This window comes from Oratosquilla oratoria, chromosome 42, assembly GCF_046742065.1.
Source record: "Oratosquilla oratoria isolate Oo_2021 chromosome 42, ASM4674206v1, whole genome shotgun sequence".
In the NCBI taxonomy this organism is placed as follows: Eukaryota; Metazoa; Arthropoda; class Malacostraca; order Stomatopoda; family Squillidae; genus Oratosquilla; species Oratosquilla oratoria.
Genome location: NC_134818.1, coordinates 8,854,622 through 8,874,822, shown reverse-complemented (window position 1 = coordinate 8,874,822; position 20,201 = coordinate 8,854,622). Strand labels below are relative to the sequence as shown.

Below are 20,201 nucleotides of genomic sequence, written 5' to 3'. Positions count from 1 at the left end.
AGGTTAATTGAGATCGCCTTAAACCCTTCAGCTCAAGGTCTCAGTTAGATAAAATAATGTTGCATGAGCCAGAACAAAACCTGTAAAGAATGTCATCAAAATGAAGGAACTAAAGAAAGATAGCAAAGATGGGGGAAATAAGGAGTCTAGCTGTGGTGAGGTGTCTGGAAAGTGGGGGATGGGGGTGGGAACACAAGTGGATGTTTCTAGGAAGAGGGAAGTAAGGGATGGAAATTCCAGGGAATAAGAGTGGGGCTTTATCTTGCCATGTATGTTTCTGTAGCCTGAAGGGAATATACAGTAAAGTGGCAAAGTTTGGAATCTTAAAAGATGAGACTGCATTTTAACAACCAGTACTCGCTCTCTCTCTCTCTCTCTTCTTCTTCTTCATTGTCTTTATCTTTCACTTCTCTTTGTTTCCCTCTTCATCCTATTGTTCCTCCTCATGCAACTGCACATCATTGATCTTATCCTACTCGATTTTCCTTTAACTTTATCTGTTAATGGATAGCATCCTGGAATATTGGTATTCTTTTTGCAGTATTTCCATGTGATATTAATTTTTAGACATTTTTAACATAGAATGAAGGCATGAAGGTTCCTTCTATTATCTTACAGGAATAGCAATAGTGAATTTTGGAATTTGATTGTACATTCAGCCACTGCATTGGAAGACATTGATAGTCAGCACATAAGTGCTAATGAAGTAATTGTATTTAACAGTCGCTTTCATGCGGTGGAGTAGAAACCATAAAAGGATATATCCTCAGCATAATGCTGTTGAAACCAATTCAAAATGGGTTGGCACCAGGCGACTTAGTTTATGCAGTGGACAGAATTTCACTGAGTTAAGAGGAATTTGGGTGGGCCTTTCTCAAACTATTCAGAATTATGGGGGATGCAACATATTTAATTTTGGTTGTCGCCAGGTGATTTTATTCAATAGAGGTGATGGATATTACCATTGTGAGAGTGGTCAAGGACTGTCATGGTCCATCTGTAGACTTGACATCCTCAGCCGTTAAGTGTATTCAGATTCACCTCGTAGGTTGGTGAAGGATTTATAACACTGAAGTGAGCATAAGACTTCATGTGGCAGTAAAGATATTTTTGAACTTAAGCTTGGATTGACAATCAGTCTAGTTCTCGGTAGACGGGTTGACATGCCAGGTGTCATTGTGGACAAAGATTTTGCTCCTGGTGATATTGTTGTTAGTTTATTTTATCCAAGAATTGATCCTATCCTTGTCCAACATTATTATTTTTATAATTATTTCTTATTCTTCTTTATTATTATTATTTTCATTTTAGTAGTAATAATAGATTCTTGATAAGGGGAAGACCCAGTGAGGAAAAGGCGAAAGGTATAGAAGGGGTTCTTCTTTTAGACGGGAGAGCATGAGGTCGGGGAAAAAAAGTTGGAGGGGGTTGTTGGAGGAAGCAGAAGGGTTGACGGTGGGTGTGTAAAAGGAAGGGAGACCTTGGATCGCGCCCAAGGCAGGCGAAAGCAAGCAGCATGAGGTGATGCTTGTAGGTTGAAGATAGAACACATGCAGAACAATCGAGTTATGCCAATGCCCTAGCAACAACATACATTGTATTAAAGAATTTCGGAAATAACATGCTAGCTTTGAACATCAAGGCTGTTCATTATATATATATATATATATATATATATATATATATATATATATATATATATATATGTGTGTGTGTGTGTGTGTGCATGTGTATGTGTGTATATATATGTGTGTGTGTGTGTGTGGAGAAAGGACAAATGAGAAATTAAATCAATCCCTAGATCGTCTTCGTTTTACCCCTACCACCCAATCTCATATATATATATATATATATATATATATATATATATATATATATATATATATATATATATATATATATATATATATATATATATAGACAAAAACACGGCAAGTGACAACCTGGCTTAGAAATTATCTCGAGAAAGCAGTTTGGATTCTGGTCCAAGGAAGACCAATGAGTTTGCAAATTAGAGCGTAGAGTGCCCCGGCCCACCGCTCGCCAACACACAAGTTGACAAATAACAGTAATGATGATATTCGCCGAAGAGGCGGCTTTTACTCGAACTATTTCACGAAAAAACAGCTTTTGAGACGGCCATTTACCTTGTAACTACACCCTAGAGTCTTTCCCCCACCATTCAATGCGTACCTCTCCCTTTCATCTCGCGTCGTTAGCTAGACTTTAAAATGGACATTTCTCTCTGCGAAAACCGTCATTGGAATTTTAGGGAGTCGAGTGCGGTGCGTCGAGAAGGCCGAAGACGACATGACGTCATCAAATGGAGACGGTTGTTGGGGGTGGTGGTGGAGGGGAGGAGGTGGTTGTTTGTCTGCGCTCCAAGTGAGATGCGGGTACCGTAGACAGAGGATGTGGGACTAATGGCACGTGCTAGGTGCTAGACCAATAAGTAGCCTTCGTCGGTAATATATTCTTCTGGGATGAGAGACTACAGAAGCACAAAGAAGGAGGCGTCTTGAACGGAAATTGGCGGAATAGAAGCACGGGCTTCAATTGCGAGCGTCGACATACGTATACACACACACATACATATACATATGTGAATATTTAAGTTTGATTCTGCAACAGTCTCATATTTTCATCCTTATTCTTCCTATTAGTAATATTAATAATTTTATTATTAGTGTATTAATGTTTTGTTATGAGCATTAATACATTTTTTTTTCCATTTTTCCACTTTTCGATTGGACACGATATAGCATCCCTGCAGAAGTGTCGAGCGTAACACGAACTTCATGTCCTTGTGAAGGACTCGGGGAAGAGCCCACTTCGTGAATTCCTACCGGGAATGTTAGCCCCGGCACCGAAGAGTTTCCCTTCCACCATAATTTTTTTTTCCTCTCTCTCTCTCTCTCTCTCTCTCTCTCTCTCTCTCTCTCAGAGAGATGTGATATTGGATGAAAGTCTACTGTCTCTGAATTCTGCACAAGTGAAAATATTGCATTGACTGTGCTTAAAGATGGATGGAAATTATATAAAGATAGATATTACCGTTTTCGATTTAGCTTCAATCTTAGGAATGCTGCAACTGTCAACTTCGATATCTGGGAAGAGACGAAGTAAGAAGGAACCTACGGAGGGGTCTCCTTTGCCGTAGGTGCTAGGGCAGCTAGGACAAGTAGTTGTCACGGGAGCCTAAGTTTGTGTTACAGGAGAGCATGAAGACACGTTATTTTTTATTTACGTTTTATTTTATTTATTATTTTTTATATATAGGGGGATGGTGGGGTTAGTGGGGAGAAGATACGAGGTCTAATTAAAGGGGGGTTATATGAATGAAAGGGAAGGGGTATTGTATAAGATATTCAACAGTGTATAGGTGACGTCTGACCTTCCATTGTTTGTCCAGGAGGAATCTGCGCAAACCCATTGATTGGCCTGTAATTAAAGGTGAGCTTTTATTTGTTGTTATTGGTAGGACTCGGGGATCCGCGTGGTTGTGCACTGGGCTGTTATTTGAACGATCGTTGTGATGCTTTGGCGAACAGGGAGCTCGAAGCGTACGGTCATGTCACGGTCGTCATATGCAGTGGTTGTGTTGATTTAGTGTTTATTTATTTATTTATTTTATTCATTATTATTATTGTTATTTATTATTTATTTATTTTTGTGAAGGTTTGGGATGGGAAGTTTACGCATGGTAGGGCGCATGCGTTTAGTGCACATGCCCGCACACAAACACACACACACACACACACACACACACACACACACACACACACACACACACACACAGGGTAACGATTGTCACGGGCGTATCATGTGATCTAAGACTGGTGAATCAACACACACACACGCACGCACGCACATACAAACAGCAGTACATAACCGCCGCTTTGAATTGTGCAAGTAGATTCAACCCGTTCTTAATTCGGGTTTTTCACATAATTAAATGTTTCCGTTGCAGTTTTTATGTACATGGTTCGTGCAGTGTTGTTGCGAAAAAATGGTATATGGTAAAATTTACCGAGGGGGAAAAAGTGCGTGCCTATCGTATGGCAAGAGCTCGTCACTATTGTTCAAGTGACACATGAAGTTGATCGCCTCCGAGCGCGTGCGCACTCGTACATACGCACACACACACATACACACACACACACACACACATACACACATGCTCACATATATGTACAGAAACATGCATGACTCGTAAAAATATATATCTAAAGGTTTTCAACAAACCGGAACATAATCATGAGTTATCCTCATTCATATTCGAATGAATTCATGGATAGCGTATTCAGTACTGCATTTATTCTGACTCCCTATTTGAATAACTAACTGTACATCCTGTTAGTGTTCATGCTTGTAATTTTCGTATATTAAGAGTGCTACTGTGAGACCAAATGATATATAGAAAAATATCAAATGTTTCATAACGGCATTTGTTTTGAATTCACTTCTTGAGTAGCAAAGCGATATGACGTCACAGGACAGGGTTGGAGCATAGCGCTCGAGTACCGTTTGCATGATAAATGTAAAAAAAAAAATCGGCTAGGAATGAAAGGGAGAAGTGTGACATGTTATCCTCTGACATTGTGCTCGTGTTTGGGGGCGCGTGGCTGTCATGGTGGCTTCCCAGCAAAACGGCAGTCAGCGTAGTGTGAAGTAGATTATTATGATTCTGCTGTTAGACGCGGTTTTGCTTGCCAGCCAAACACAGTGGTTGGGTATGTCATCGTCATAGTTTGTGTAATGCTGTTTTTTATTTCCCCACTTGTAGTTTCTCTCTCTCACTCTCCCCCTCTCTCACTCACTCTCCTCTCTCACTCGCTCCTTCCCTCTCACTCCCTCTCTCCCTCTCCCTCGCTTCAATACACGAATAGATTAGCAGCCAGCCTTATGTGATGCTGTTGTTGGGGAAACGCGTATGTTCCCCTGTTGTGTTGAATTTCAATATAAGGTAAACTGGTCAGTAACCCGATATTATATTGTGAAAAAAGTTTACTGTTTCATCAGGTCTGAGAAAAGATGGTTGTATAAAGCTGTTGCCGTGAAATTGAGATTATGTAATAATGTTTTCCTCTTCACTTGTCGTTACGGTATTGAAAGGTTAAGTACTATTTCTCATGAGGACATGTTTTTCATATTTCTTTCCATTTTGTGAATATTTTTATAGCCAGTTAGTGCGTAATATATTTCTTTTAGAAGAGGTATGTGCACATGGAGGGGTTGGTAATGTATATAGGTTCAAAACTATGACATGACGTATTTATATAGGCCTTGACTATGCTTTAATGATTTAATGGAAAGGATATCCTATTGTAAACCAAAATGTGGTACATAGGAAAGGATGCTCGTGGGTTCAAGTCTCTTACTTTCCAATTTATTATACTTAGCTTCAAATTCATGTATAGACTCAACTTGACCTATATCCACATTTTCCAATTATAATTTTTTCGCGGGGGCTCTTGCTGAGAGCCAAACTACTGAGAATTACGCCATAACCCATAACAATCAACTCTGCATGGTCTCGCTTGAATCGACCCTTTCCGTGCTGTCTTCCTTCTTAATGCAGTTCTTCTTCCGTTCCGTAATTTTCTCCCGAACCACCAGGGTGGTCGTTCCAGGAGAGTAGTCATGACTGGAACGGTCTTTTCTTTGAGAGTGACAGCGGCGTCCCACAAGGTTCACTTCTTGTGTCAACGTTCCGTTTTCTTTGTCAACTTGCTTGACATGCTCTTGTGTTTGTGATTCGCCATACTGCTAATTTTACTTATTTGTTTGTGGTCTGCTTCTATTATTAGCTTACTATCTTGTTCCAGTCTTTTCATTTCTCTTGAATTGCCATGGATTTATATGTCATCTACGCCTTTTGTGGTAATGATACAGATAATTATGGTATTTATACTCCAAACAGTCTGTTCCAAGCTATTCTTCTCATTGTCATATTTTAAAGTACAGTAGTTCACACAAATATGCCAGTACTCGTAGATTAAGAACTTTTTATATGAAATGCAAAGTTCATGTAAGGGATGCAATAAGTCTGGATAACTACTCGTTTCGGAATTGTGGCTTTTCTTTTATATTTTCATGAATTTGTTTTGGCTGTTAATATGGTCTCGACACCTTTGATACGTTCGACGTTCTCTCTCTCTCTCGCTCTCACATCTCAATAGGATTTGTAACGTGTGAACTGTATTATAGAGCAGATATTTTATTACATTGTTACAAGGCTTTTTCTTGCCCACTACGGAAATCTCTGGAATCGCCTGCTTTCCATCTACGGCTGCAATTCAGAAATTTACATCAGAAGTGTTATATCCTTCTGCTAGTCACTTGCAAGGCTCGGAAAAACACAAGATTTTTTCCCTGATTCCAGTGCTCCATCCTGCCCATTGTCTTTGCACAGCCGGACCGTGTCGAAAGTGTTACAGTAAAAGGTTATGTGTGTGTGTGTGTGTGTGCTTTCGCAATTGTGGTTGTAGGTTTAATTTTATTTCGGTGTTAATGTTTTCTTTATTCTTCGGCATGGACAGCGATAGTAGAGCAGCGCGGGAGTATCGCTCAGGAAGACTTGTGCATCGAATGAGAGGCATTTGGGGAATGGTGGGAAATAAGGCTTTGGGGAACAACGTGCTGAACAGCACAGGGAGTGGGGAGCGGGGGAGGGAGAGTAGGTGGCTGTGGGGGAGTTGATCTGGGGGGAGAGGTGAGGAGCGAGCCGTGGCGGTTGGGGGATGGCCTCCCCGGCATCTGGCCGACAACCGCCGCATCAGTGGCGCCGCATTGCCTCAGTTCGTCATTTCCTTTGTTTTGTCCCATTTGCCTTTCTTTCGACGTCCACGTCTTCCCACGTTTTCCGGTCAGTGCGGATCAGATGCCGAGGGAGGCCAAGAACACGACTGAAAGCTAAATCCTGGCGGCGGCAGCTTGGCGGCGTCCGCCGGCGTTCCGTTGCAGCTTTTGTCCGGTGTTTTGGCATTAGGAGTTTTTTTATATATATATAACTCTCTCTCTCTCTCTCCCTCTCCCTCTCTCTCTCCCACACACACACACAAACACTGTGTGTGTATGAAGTCTAGATTGAACCATATGTGAGCTCTCATCCGGGAGGGCAATAGATGTCGATCGCGAGTCCAACACGTAATCCAAAACCATGGTGAATCACACACACACACACACACACACACACACACACACACACACACACACACACACACACACACACAATGCAAACACATACAAACACACACACACCTCATCTCTGTCAATCACCGACCTGCTTGTCCTGTGGTCGTCCCCCCTTTCATTATGTGAATGATAGGTGTACGGGGGTCACACCTGTCGGCCACCAGATTGCGTCAGCACAGGAAGTCGGCAAACCGTCTTGCCTCCTGAGGACCCCCCCCCCCCTTCCCCTTTCTCCTCGAACCCACGCATGCGTATGTGAGGGATTGTTGGGAATGTTAATCTGTGAGGGCTGTCACTACAGTTGAAAATAAATAAATAAATAGATAATGGAGTGGGGTGGGGACGGTTTTATAAAAAATGGTGCTCCTTACTCCTCCAGCCACGAAAATGGGTTTTGCCCGTCATAGTACTCGAACTCAGGAATGCGGTCGTCCTCGTACTCGCCCTCGACGTCACACCGCGTGACGTGGATTCCGCACTCCCTCTTGTCTCCCCCAACCCCCTGTGACACCTTCAATCACAACACAGCGCCCAACCGCCTGCCTTCCTTTCTTTCGTAACCCAACACCCATACCCCCCCCACTTTCCTCCCCGCCCGCCCCCTTTCCCTCCCCCATCTATAGGAACCCAACCATGCCTCCCCCGTCACTCCCCCTCTCCCACCTCCTCTCTCTCTCTCTCTCTCTCTCTCTCTCTCTCTCTCTCTCTCTCTCTCTCTCTCCCCTCTCCCGCCTCCAAATCCTGGTGTCTTGTTAGGCTCCGATGCGCTGCTCGTTTCCAGCAGTGTTCCCTTTGAAGGATTGAAGAAGAAAAAATAGTTTTGTAAGAGCCTGGGTTCCCAGGCTCCTGCAGCCAGCCAGAGAGCCCATTGCAAAATGTTGCATTTGAAGGATTGAAAATGGCGGTTTTATGAGTGCTGGCCTCTCAGGGTGCATTTGCAGTTTGGCATTCAAAGATGCCGACGAAAGTTCGCATTCCCACAAGCACTTCCTTCACCCACACCCTTCACCCACACCCTTCCTTCACTCAAAGCTTCCTTTCAACCTATTCATTACCGCAGTAACACGTATCTTCCCCCCCTCAAGAGACTTGACCCATTTTATTCAGTTACGAAGCCCATACGTGGCTCTGAACAGTATTTCGCTAATTTACATTAATTATGACCGCCGCAGGATGTTCATACCATCCATGAAGGACCTGCAAAACCTTTGATGGGAATTGAAAGTAAATGTATCTTAGTTGTCAGAATTTAATACTGAAAGTATTACAGTATTGTGGGAGTAGTAATATAGAAGTATTATACTATTGAAAGCAGAGTGGAAGTCTTAGTTGTCAATATTTGAAAGTATGGACATTTTTGTCTCTTGAGTACTGATAGCGTGAGGGTCCTCGTCGTTTGACCCGAGCCTGGCACCGTCACAGAGTGGCTGTTCAATCGTGTGCCCTGTCACCATCCACAGCTCTTGACAGAGGTGTTTCGTCGTTCACTAATTATCCTCCTCCTCCTCCTCCTACTCTCGCCCTCAACTTGTTGCCTCAACTCTTCGTCAGTAATGATGATGTCATCAGCATGCATGTAGATTATGGCATTTCCTGGTAGCTGCTCCTTATGTGTGTGTGTGTGTGTGTGTAATTATCAACATGTGCACATATAAATTATTAACTTGTTCATCTACAAACAATTCACATGGCTTTCCAGTTCCGCACGTTTAACTTTGCCAGCAGCATTGCGTTTATATTTCTTTGATTACATACCATCACGCGCATTGCTTGCAGATTGGTGTTTGGTGTCGTGGCTTTGTTGATTTGCACTATTACTTAACCCATTCCTTCACCGATAGGTAAGGCAGCGGCCGAGAGAATGGTAGTGGTAGCCATTTCGTTAATTGTTAATTTGCTCTGTAGTTGGTTAGCCTTTAGGGGTTGAGGGGGCCGTGCATGAGTTGCCTGTACCCTTGCCATTACCTTCTCTCTCTCTCTCTCTCTCTCTCTCTCTCTCTCTCTCTCTCTCTATATATATATATATATATATATATATATATATATATATATATATATATATATATATATATACTCTTTCTCCCCATTCTCCCATCTCTCCCTCCCTCCCTCCCTCCCTCCCTCCCTCTCTTTTCCTCTCTCTCTCTTCTCTTTCTCCCTCCCTCTATCTCTCTCTCCCTCCTCCATTCTCCTCTCTCTCTCCCTCTCTTTTTCCTCCTCTCTCTTCTCTCTTCTCCCCCCCCCCACCGTTTTGTGGGGTGTAAATATCATGTCCTGGTAAAAGACAGAGTATGAACATGAGTGGGCTTATCTTTATTGATTTCATTGTAGTAGGGTGTATGGTGACTGCCCTCGTATAGAACACCTCTATCTGCTGGCGGAGTCTGGAGTCGTAGTGTCTTGGAATCTGTAGGAGGCGCTGCAGGCGAAGTGACGTCATGTAGGGGTTTGGTATTGGTAACCTAAAACTGGGGTTATGTTTCCCATCGTGTACATAGTGTTTGCAGGGTATGTGGGGTCACGTGACTCGGGTGGCGTATCGCGGGGTGGAATGGTGTTGTTGCATAAGGCTTCTTGTAGTATGCGACGCTGTTGATCGGGAACCGTACAGGGGATCGAGTTTTGAAACGATGGTGGTTGTGGTGGTGGTGGTGGTGGTGGTGGTGGAGATAGTTGTGGTAGTCCTGGTGGTAGTGGAGGTCGTGGTGGGGGAGAACGTAGTTATGGTGGTGGTGATAAAGGAAGTAGTTGTGGTGGTTGATGGTGGAACAGGTAGTGATGGTCGTCGTCGTGATGTTCGTGCTGGTGGGGGTGGTTATGGCCGTGGAGGATGATAAGGTTAGAGGTTGACCCCCCGAGGTCAACCTTGGGAGGATGATATCAGCATTTTGACATCACGCCAATCCTCGGTCGAGGTTGAGGGGGAGAAGTGGTATTGTACTCTCTCTCTCTCAGGCGGGCACCCCCCCCCCCAAACTGGATACAAAACCTCAAACTTTCCTCAGTCCCAGTGGGCTGGCATTCAGTGCCAAGATTGTACTCTGGATCTGAAAAAGGCGTTTGGGTGGACCAGTGGCTTTCACCGGCAGGTCTGGGTGCTCTAGAGAAATACATTAACGTGACCTTGAGGATGTAAATAATGGCCATTTCTCTTTGCCCCCCCCCCTCCACTCAGCCAATGAATGCTCATGCATTTAACTCTTCACTTGAATGAAATAGCTTGGCGGAGAGAAGTTGGACAAAAAGGGGCTTCATGTTTAATCCAGCGGCCGTGGGTGGCGTTCAACTAAACAAAGTCATGTGGAGATTAGGAAGAATAAACACAAACTAAGGCAGAGAAAGGATCAAATCCTTTGTGTTTGTGTTCCTAAGGGTTTTATTCTGGCTAACGCTAGACTATTTTATTCAGGTAGGGGTGCTGGGGGGAGAGAAGAGATTTAATGTATAAATGGATTAAGAGGTTTGGATATTTTTGTAATGAGGTTGGATTCCTCTTAAAGGGGGTTGGATTCTTTTTAAAGGATTCTGATCCTTTAAGAGGAATCCAAGCCCATTAAGAAGGATCAAACTCCATTGAAGAGAATTAACCTAAAAAATTCATCCAATCCTATTATTAGAATCCAGTCCCCTTAAGGATCTCTTGCTTAGATTGGGTTGAGATGGAAAGTGCAGACGGGGATATCATGTAGGAGATTATATGTGAGCTTAGGAATCGAAACCGAGACTCTCAGATGCGTTTCTTGTAAGCGTTAGGATTCGATACGGTTCATAGCTTGGGATTATATCCTCTTTAAAACCAGGTTCAAGCTCTGGAGGAAGAGGATTAATTATGAAAGAGTTTGTGCTTGCCTCGGGTCGACTCTTTCGGAGAGGCGGAGTTCGTTGGAGGGTTTTGTAGCTCGCTTCAGAGGTTCAGCGTCCTGAAAGCTTAATTAGATCTGATGGCGCTGAAAGGCTTTTAGCGAACCGGGCAGTGGTCTGTGAGTAGCACGTGACGGGGTCGAGGCATAGACGTGGTAGTGTGAAGTTGGAACAAGAACAGGACAGTTCATTTCGGAGAATGTTATATGTGTACTGGTAGCGTAATCGGAACGCGTGGTGGTCTCGCATTCGCTTAGGTGTGAGTTCGAATCCCGCGCACTTCTCTCCAGTTTCCAACTGGCTGTTACCTGCCTGGACAGTTTCCAAAGCGCATGATTGGGCATAGGTGACGGCTTCGGCCGCAACTACTCAGCTCTTCCTTGTGGTGATATCTGATCATATATCGTTAGTGTTCATATGGAAGTGAACGGACCTGTTCTTGTTACGACTTTCGTGTGCACACAGGGTAATGGTGCCGGTTCTAAGCGTATACTCCACGCCGTCTTCACACGGGCGACAAAACCGTCGACTTTTGTACTTCGATACGGCGATTTGCTCCCACGGCGCTCAGGGGCTGGGGGCGGGGTGGGTGGGGGGGCTGGCAGGGAGTCTAGACGGGATAGTTGTATTCAGCAAGCAAATGTCAGAGACGCATGAAACTGAATAATGTACTCAAAAGACTGGCACTGAGGGGGAGTAGTAAGGAGGTATTATAACAGCGTTTCATAAACTGGAGTGTTGAGATCAATTATAAAGGATCCTGGGAAGCTATGCATACATACACGTTCCTTTATTCTTTAGTAATAAGATGGTAGGGGATGCTAGACTGCTTAGATTTGAATACTAGGGGTTGCTCATAGGGTCGGGAAAGGTTGGGAAACACAGTATTATAATATGGAAAATAAAGGAAAAATCTTAGTTGTCAATATTTAAAAGTAAGGTGGCATCAAAGACCAAAAGGAGAGTACTCCAAAGGGGTGATTGTGAACTTCAGTGAGGTGGCAAATGGTTCTCTCTCTCTCTCTCTCTCTCTCTCTCTCCAGTTGATGAGTGTGAACTGTTTAGCCCTAAGTTTATTCCCAATTTCTATTAAATTCATAGATAGTATAAACTGGAAGAAAAATTTAGAATAATAATAATGCTATGGTTAAGTGCAACGCTACATTAGCGCGTCTGAACAGTTGATGGTTAAGTAATGGTATTAATAATAGACTACTCGGTAGTCGACATGAAATAGAATAGATTTAGTTGATGTGCCTATCGGGATAGACGCGTGCAAAGAATCTATCGAAGTTTTTCATAGAATTGTAGTCTCCAATTTTCCGGAATTTCCCCGCCATTCGTTGCGAATTTTGGGAAATTCCCGAAGTTGAGCGATTCCCAATAAAGCGAGAACTATCTGTGTGGAGTACCTTTGCGGTCGTTGGAGCTTGTGTTGCGGTTGGAATGGAGAACGGAGCGATAAGATAAACGAGCGGGGGTTTGATAAAAAGCAGAGCATTGTGAAGGGTAGTGTAGTATTGCTTTGATAGCTAGGCGTCACAGAATTAAAGTTATTTTTTTGTACGTGTTTGAACCCCTGACAGAGTGTTACTCCCCTTCCTATCCTCTTTCCTCCTCTTCCTCCTGCCTTTCTTCCTGCCTTGGCTCTTCCTCGTCATTTCATTCTCCTTTCTTTCCTCCTCCTTTTAGCATCTTCCTTTTCCCTCTCCTCTTCTCCCTATTTCTCCTACTCTTCTCCTCCTCTTACTCCATCTCATCCTCTTCCTCCATTTCCTCCATCTCTTCCTCCTCCTTCTCAATCTCGTCCTCCTACTCCATCTCCTCATCCTCCTCATCATCACCCATCTCCTCTTCCTCCTCCTCCTTCTCAATCTCGTCCTCCTACGCCATCTCCTCCTCCTCCTCCTCCTCCTCTTCCATGACTAACACAAACCACCACATGTGTTACCAACCTCCCTTTATCTTTCACTCTACCCGGGCCGAAAGTCCGGAAGATATATATATTTTTTTCGATCGAGGCCTCAGCGGCCGCCAGGAATCGAAGATGCTGCTGCTCTCACTCGGGTTGATTGGAGAACAAGCATCTAAGTACCATCGAGAGGGACCTGAACAAACTGGAGATGGGCCGAAGGATTGAAGAAGGGAGATAGGTAGGGTGGTACAAACGTGTGTGTGTGTGTATATATATATATATATATATATATATATATATATATATATATATATATATATATATATATATATATGTATATGTTGCAACGTTTGCGGCAATAAAATGGGTCGTAAAAGAAGTTTGATTCCTGAGGAAGGGGATGTGGGGATCACCTCGCAGGGTGAGACCCCTGGTTCTCCCGCGGCCGGATCCTGCATGCCTGATCACTAGTTCACTTGGCGAAGGACTCGACCAACAGGCCAAGGCAAAACAAACGAATGGAAATGAAGGCAAGCTGAAGTAGTTCGGAGAAAAGCTGGCAGGATTGGAAGGTTCCCTTGCGGGCAGTTTGCATGGTGACTATTGATGGAAAAAAAGAAAAAAAAATGTGACTCAAAGAACAACTCTCCTCACCCTCCCTTCCCCTCGAGTTTACCAGTGTGACGCCACGGACATGCAATACTACTTAGGGCTTTCGTTCTCCTCCTTTTGGGTGACAGATCCCCTTTGATTATGTACTGCTGTTCTCTAGTCTCTCGTAGACGGCTGGAAATTAGTTCATCAGTTGACTCTTAAGGTTCCAAGGAACCGATTTTATTCAGTTCATGAGAGTGTTTGATAGAAGAGGAAAGGATCTTTGAAATTAACATTTAACAATTCTTAAATAAAAGAATAAAAGAATAGATACTTTTTTAAGTATTTCGTGGACGTTTCCCTGTGATGGACTCCCACGTGCACTGGCTCTTTAAGCACATCTGGTAAAGGTGACGACTTCGGCGACACATGGCAAAGGTTTGACATCTCCATTGATGTACGTAGGCGTTGTTGATGCGTAGAGGAAGCAGAAACTGATGTCAGTCGCACTCGGGACTAGAGAACGTGTTTACGATTGAGCCCAGTTGCTTGGCCTGGGCGGGGCACGCCCCCCCCCCCCAACCCTCGCCCTTCGCAACCTCTGAAGAGAGAAAAATCGTGGGAGGGAAGGCCAGGCCGCGGCTTGCAGGTAGTTGAAGTCCAGGACAAAGCGTCCTTGCATTGGAACATTGGCAGGTTTGTAAATAAAGCAGAAGTGAGGTGGAACAGGCAATGACAGCCAGCTAGGAAGGTTTGGACATGGTATGAGGTTAGTGTAGGTTATGTGTTTTAACACTGCAACACCTGAGGTGGGGTTCGTCAGGTGAATAAAATCACATGGCGATAGCCATAAAGGTCCCCGCCGTCTACGGTTCAATTGAAGAACGTACAGAGAGGGAGAGAGATGTGGAGCCTTCAACGTGAGAGCCATTAGTAACATTATCAGCTGGGGCAGGGAAATAGGCCTTTGAGTGACAGCGGGAGAAGGTCCAAGTAGGCCTACTGCAGTAGGGCTAAGAAGAATTGTAAGAGAAGATTCATCAAGGCCGTTTGGCCACCAAAGAGATGGAGTAGTGGGGGCGGGCGGGAAGCGCTGGTGATAAAGGAGTGGCACTCAGTCTGGGTGGTGGAAGGGGGGGGGGCTCGCAGTCCCGAGACCGCACCCCATGTAAGCTAGTAAACACACACAGACATATATAATTTGTTTATGTATTGCTGTTGTCGAGTCACCCGTAGACGACTGGAAAATAGTCTTTCATCTACCATCTGATACTTCTTATTTCTTTACAATTACTTCAGTTAACCCTTCAGTTAACACACACACACACACAAAGTACTTATTCTTTGAAACATTTTATGATGAATCCGTTGCTACGCGTTCTCAGCTGTGTCTGGAAAATTGTAGTCATCAGTTTGTAATTAAAGTTTAATCTTCTCCCCTCCCTTTAATCTGTTGTAGTCTAGTCCCCCCTGTGTATTCGCAAATGTTCAAACTGATGACTAACATTTTCGTATGTAGGTTTGGTTCATTACCACGTATCCCAACCACAGCCTAATGTGAACAAATATGCACAACGCCTAGGCGGATCGCTGCCGGAGAGGCTGTATAAAGGAGTTATCACTCTGGGGTATTTTTACTCCATCTCCGATTAATCGGTGGTATCGCCCACCTCCAGAACTTTTTCTGCCTGAAAATCACTATGGCGAGCTGTTTTGTTTACTCAACAAATATACATAGAATGTCATTGGATATGCTGGAGGATTTTTTTTTCCTCCAGCATATTTGATTCCCTCCCGAAAGCAGCGGGTAGCAGATTTGCTCCAATAGTAGGAGGAAAATAGACCAGTGTGATACGCCTTACGAGCTTTGTGTGTATGGGTGACACCACTGTTTTCATTTAGTGCAATGTTCATTTATTTATTTATACACTTGTTTGCTTATTTATTATTTCTGTCATTTGGTATTCTTCATTATTTTGCAAAATTTATTTTGGCCTGCGTTTTTTTTTCTCTCCTGTATAGTATATATTTGTGTGTATGCGTGTTATGTCTATATACAGAGTAGACAAGAAAGTATAAAAAGACGTAACTATTCGTTTAATATTCCGATCATGGTAGACTTTTGATGGAAAGGGAATGGTAGCAGAAGAATAGTGTGAATTTAGGCAATTTTTAGTTCTTGGACCAAGTGGTTACACACAAATAAGGAAATAGTAATTATATGAAATGCTTGCAAGAGTGAAACGGTTGGTTGGTTGGCAATATTGTGATCACGTCTTGGTATACAGTACCCGAACCAAGTACGTTAACTACAGAACCATCACGCACAATACTGTGTTTGCACATTGATGAATATGATCATCAAATTGGAAAAAGTGATGCATGTGTGGGTACATAGGATTTTGAATGTGCGCCACATAAGTGCAGAATATTTGGCAGATGCTGCACGACTGTCAAAGACTGCATGCGTTCTGATATTTCGTTTACATGTATATGGGACGTTGTGTGGACGGCTGTGTATGGAGAGGGGCTGCTGAATTTGTAAAGCTTTGTTTATGTATCGTGTGTGCGCGTGAGGTAGGGGAGGAGGAGTGGGGCGGTCGGGCTAGGTGGGAAATGAGCAGAACTGCTGCTGGTTCTGTTGGCGGGCGAGCGAGGGAGCGAGCGAGCGAGCTGGAGTCCGCGTGGGCCCACCATTCAACCCGAGCCCTAGCCGGGGCGGGCTGGTCCAGACCGGGCCGACTCTGGGCGCGGCGTGGCGACTCACAAGCGTCCGGGAGGGGTTGGCGTCAACACTACCTCGCACTCGATCGGCTTTAAGTTGCTTCTCTTCCTTCCTCCCACGTTTTCACTCTTCATGTCTGCCTTCCGCATTCCATCTATCTTTTCCCTTGTTGCATAGTTTGCCTATTATTGCTAATTCTCTCCTTCCCTTTCTCACTCTTTTGTGGGAGACGCCAAAAATGGAATTTAATGGCAGAAAACGTAGTGTGAAGCAGAATGGTTTGGGAAAATACAAAAGAATAAAACCGTCAGATAGACTGGGAGAAGAGGGACAAAATTGGTAGAAAATGAGAACGATTAGAGCATATCAAAGACCATAATCTGAACGAACACAAAACACAAGGAAAAGATAGTTCGTATTGAGTAGTTCAGAAATGGTGTTCAGATATGTTGTCCAAAGCGGACATTTTAAGAAAACAATTAAATCTTGCAGAAATGATCAAGAACGTGAATAGGAAATTCTCTAAGCATATCTAACTTAGATAAAGCCCAGTTATTATTATTTTGTTTTATTATTATTTTATTTCATTTATTTATTTTTGTGGGAATGGGTTTTCATACAAAGTAAGATTTGAGAATCTTGAAGTTGTAACACTGGGACAAAGAAGAAATGGATAGAAAGGCTACACAGAACAAGTGCGCAAGAAGAAAGCAATTCATGGAGTATGAAGGAGTGTCGTGCAATGTAATCCGTATGCTAGGAGTATATAAAGTTGAGAATAAAATCTGAGTCAAGAAATTCAGTATCACTAACATGATTAAATTTGTTTAGTTGTTTACTGTTACATTAGAGATACTATAAGTCAAGACTGATCGAATGTATGTAATGAAAAAAGGGAAATAAGAAAAAAAACATTAGCTTTGATACACACACACACACACACACACACACACACACACACACACACACACACACACAGTTCGGTTAGACAGTGTAAGCAGATTCAAACTTGATAAATAGAAGTACAGGGACGGGAACCCCACGAGCATACGCTACAATTAGTAAATACAAAGAGAGAGAGAGAGCTGTCGTTGATCTCTCCCTCTCTCTCTGTCCCTCTCCATCTCTCTCTTTCTTCTTAACAATCTCTCATCATTCTTGAAACTTTCTCAAACCCTGAACGTCAGAACATCCAGCCTGAACCTCGACTCTGATGGCGCCTTGGACATCGTCCCACCCATTTATCGCCAAAAGATCTTAACGAATGCCAATTCTGAGGAATACAAACGTGCAGCCTATTTGTGGTAGGTTGACAGCCAGGAATGGTTTCGGCTCTGCCACGGCTGTTCAGACTTGAATACACCGCTGCCCCCCCTCTCTCTCTCTCTATCTCTCTCTCTCTCTCTCTCTCTCTCTCTCTCTCTCTCTCTCTCTCTCTCTCTCTCTCTCTCTCTCTCTCTCTCTCTCTCTCTCTCTCTCTCTATGCCACACAATGAATGCTCCCCACCACCGATATATCTAACATAAGATAAGATAAGAGACTCATATGGCTTTAGATGCAAGAGCACATAACCGTCTAACATCGAGAAGTTTCCCCCAACAGTAATGAAAGTCACTGGGGGACACAGAAGAAGAAAATATATCAATGCAGTCGCGCTTGTTAGTGGTGTCGGAAACGAACAGAGGTGAAAGCAAGACCTTTCTTAGACTTTTAAGATTAGGGCGTTTTCCCTTTGAGCGCTCTTGTACCTTTTCGTTCACATTGGCGATGTGTTAGTTGTTATGACTGTCTATTAAGCCTCGTTCATATGGGGCTAGTTTAGTAGCCCCTAGTTCTAGCGACCTGTTAACTAGCCCCCCTACTTGCCTAATGTCAACGGGAAGTTAGTCAACTTGCCTCGAAACTAGCTTAGTGATAACATTTACTTGCCGGGTAACTTGGAGCTACTGTTGGCTATTAAACTAGCCCCGTGACAACAAGGCTGGAGTAATTAGACCAGAGGGGATCCCCAAACTCCCACCACGTCATTTGTGTAGCTAAAGAATTGGTCTTCCTGTTAGGACAGTCATGGAAAGAGCCATGTGATTCTATTCAGTCAACGAGTGACCTCCGGGACAGCAACACATACGCACACACACACACACACACACACACACACACACACACACACACACACACACACACACACACACACAAGGAAATCGGAAAAATCTAAAGATCATAATCGACCTTCACGTCGCAGCTCGATTCTTGTCCAACATGACTGGTATTCGCAGCATCCAGTGTCGACCCGTGTTTGTTCTTTCGTTGTATTGAATTATTGGAAGGATTTCGCCATCGTTCTCGAGAGGATCAAGGTGGGTCCGGTGGCGTGGAGAGCGATAAGCCAACACGTTGTCTTGAAATAGATTCAGGTCTGCCTTTCTCCAGTTCTCCGCCCCGTTTATCAGTAGCTATTGCCTTGGCAATGATACGTCCGCACGCACGCACACACACACACACACACACACACACACACACACACACACACACACACACACACACACACACAGTGCTGGATACCTGAAATAATTTAGATAAAGAAACAGTGTGTGCAAACACTATTCAAGATTTTAAGAAAAAACTTGATGCTGAAGGATACAAAGATGGGTTACCACGAGCATAGCTCCCATCCGTATAACACAACTAGGTAAACACACACACACACAAACAAACAAACAAACAAACACATGTGCACACGTATACACACATACGCCATGTGTACATATAGGGCAAGAATATAGTTCTTAAGTGGTCCACTTTCTCTGACTTAAAACCACAACATTGACCTGACATAACCTGTGATATGCTCTCAAAGATCGTCACAGCACGTGACATGTATAGACAGCCACGTCAAAATATCACGTGGGTGGGGGGACATGACGTCATCCCAAGGGGGGAAGGGACTCGTTTGGAAATTATTCTATTTTTGATTTGTTTGAGCCGAGGTGCTGTAGGAAAATCTTTACAGTAATCCGCGCTTTCGAATTGAATTATTGAAAAACGCTGTTGCCATGTTTCGTTACGTTTGTATTCATTCTTTATATATATATATATGTTTGCTTTTTTAATTTTTCTATTTAAGACTAAAAAATGTATATGAACTGAAAATCACGGGATTTAGTTGAAAGTGATGGATGAGGCGGAGACCTGTATATTCGCGAATTTTGTCGAAGAATTAGAAAGTCGAAGGTTGGATGTGGACAACCGTAAAGGAAAGGTCACGGGAGACTTGCTCTGTGCGTATGACCGTGAGGGCTCACGAAAAACGGGAGAGGTCGGCCGGAACTGGAAACGCGTGAGCACGTGAGAGCCGCAAACAATGACTCGGGGGGGGGGGAGTGCCGAAAGCAAACGAAGTTCCCCCACACTTTCTTCTCCCCCTTGTTTCCACTCCTTCGTCTGCGTTGTCGTCGTACCTTTTCTATTACCTTCTCTTCGTCTTTTTCGTCTTCAATTTTAGTAATTTATTTATTTATTATTTTGTAAGACTTGTCTCGAGTCCTAAAAGAATGTTGCATGGCTCGGGTCCGTAAGGGTGTCACGAAAGTCCAAGGGGAAAGACATGACGTCACAGTATGTTCTTCGGCCTGGGTTTTTTTTCCATCTTCCTCCACTTCCTCTTCTTCTTTCTCCTCTTCATTCTCTCCTTCTTCCTTTTCGTCTTCATCGTTGATTTGCGGGGCTTGAACCGGCCCGGACCTCAACCTTGCGACGGTCCGGAGAAGGAAGAAGATGGGGCGGTTAGGATCGAGGTTTACCAAACCAAAGGCCAGGGTGGGTGGGTCCACCGAACGACCTGACCTCGGCATCAGTCCCTGTCTGTCGCAGATGTGCCTTTGGTGTGGAGGATGGCTGCTGACCTCCAT

At 43.8% G+C, this 20,201-nt stretch overlaps 1 protein-coding gene across 1 annotated transcript in view; it reads left to right on the top strand.

The window, feature by feature from the left end:
* Window positions 1-20,201, top strand: part of LOC143021535 (protein muscleblind-like) — a 99,176-nt gene that overhangs the window by 21,228 nt on the left and 57,747 nt on the right. The gene's annotated exons all lie outside the window — the stretch shown is intronic.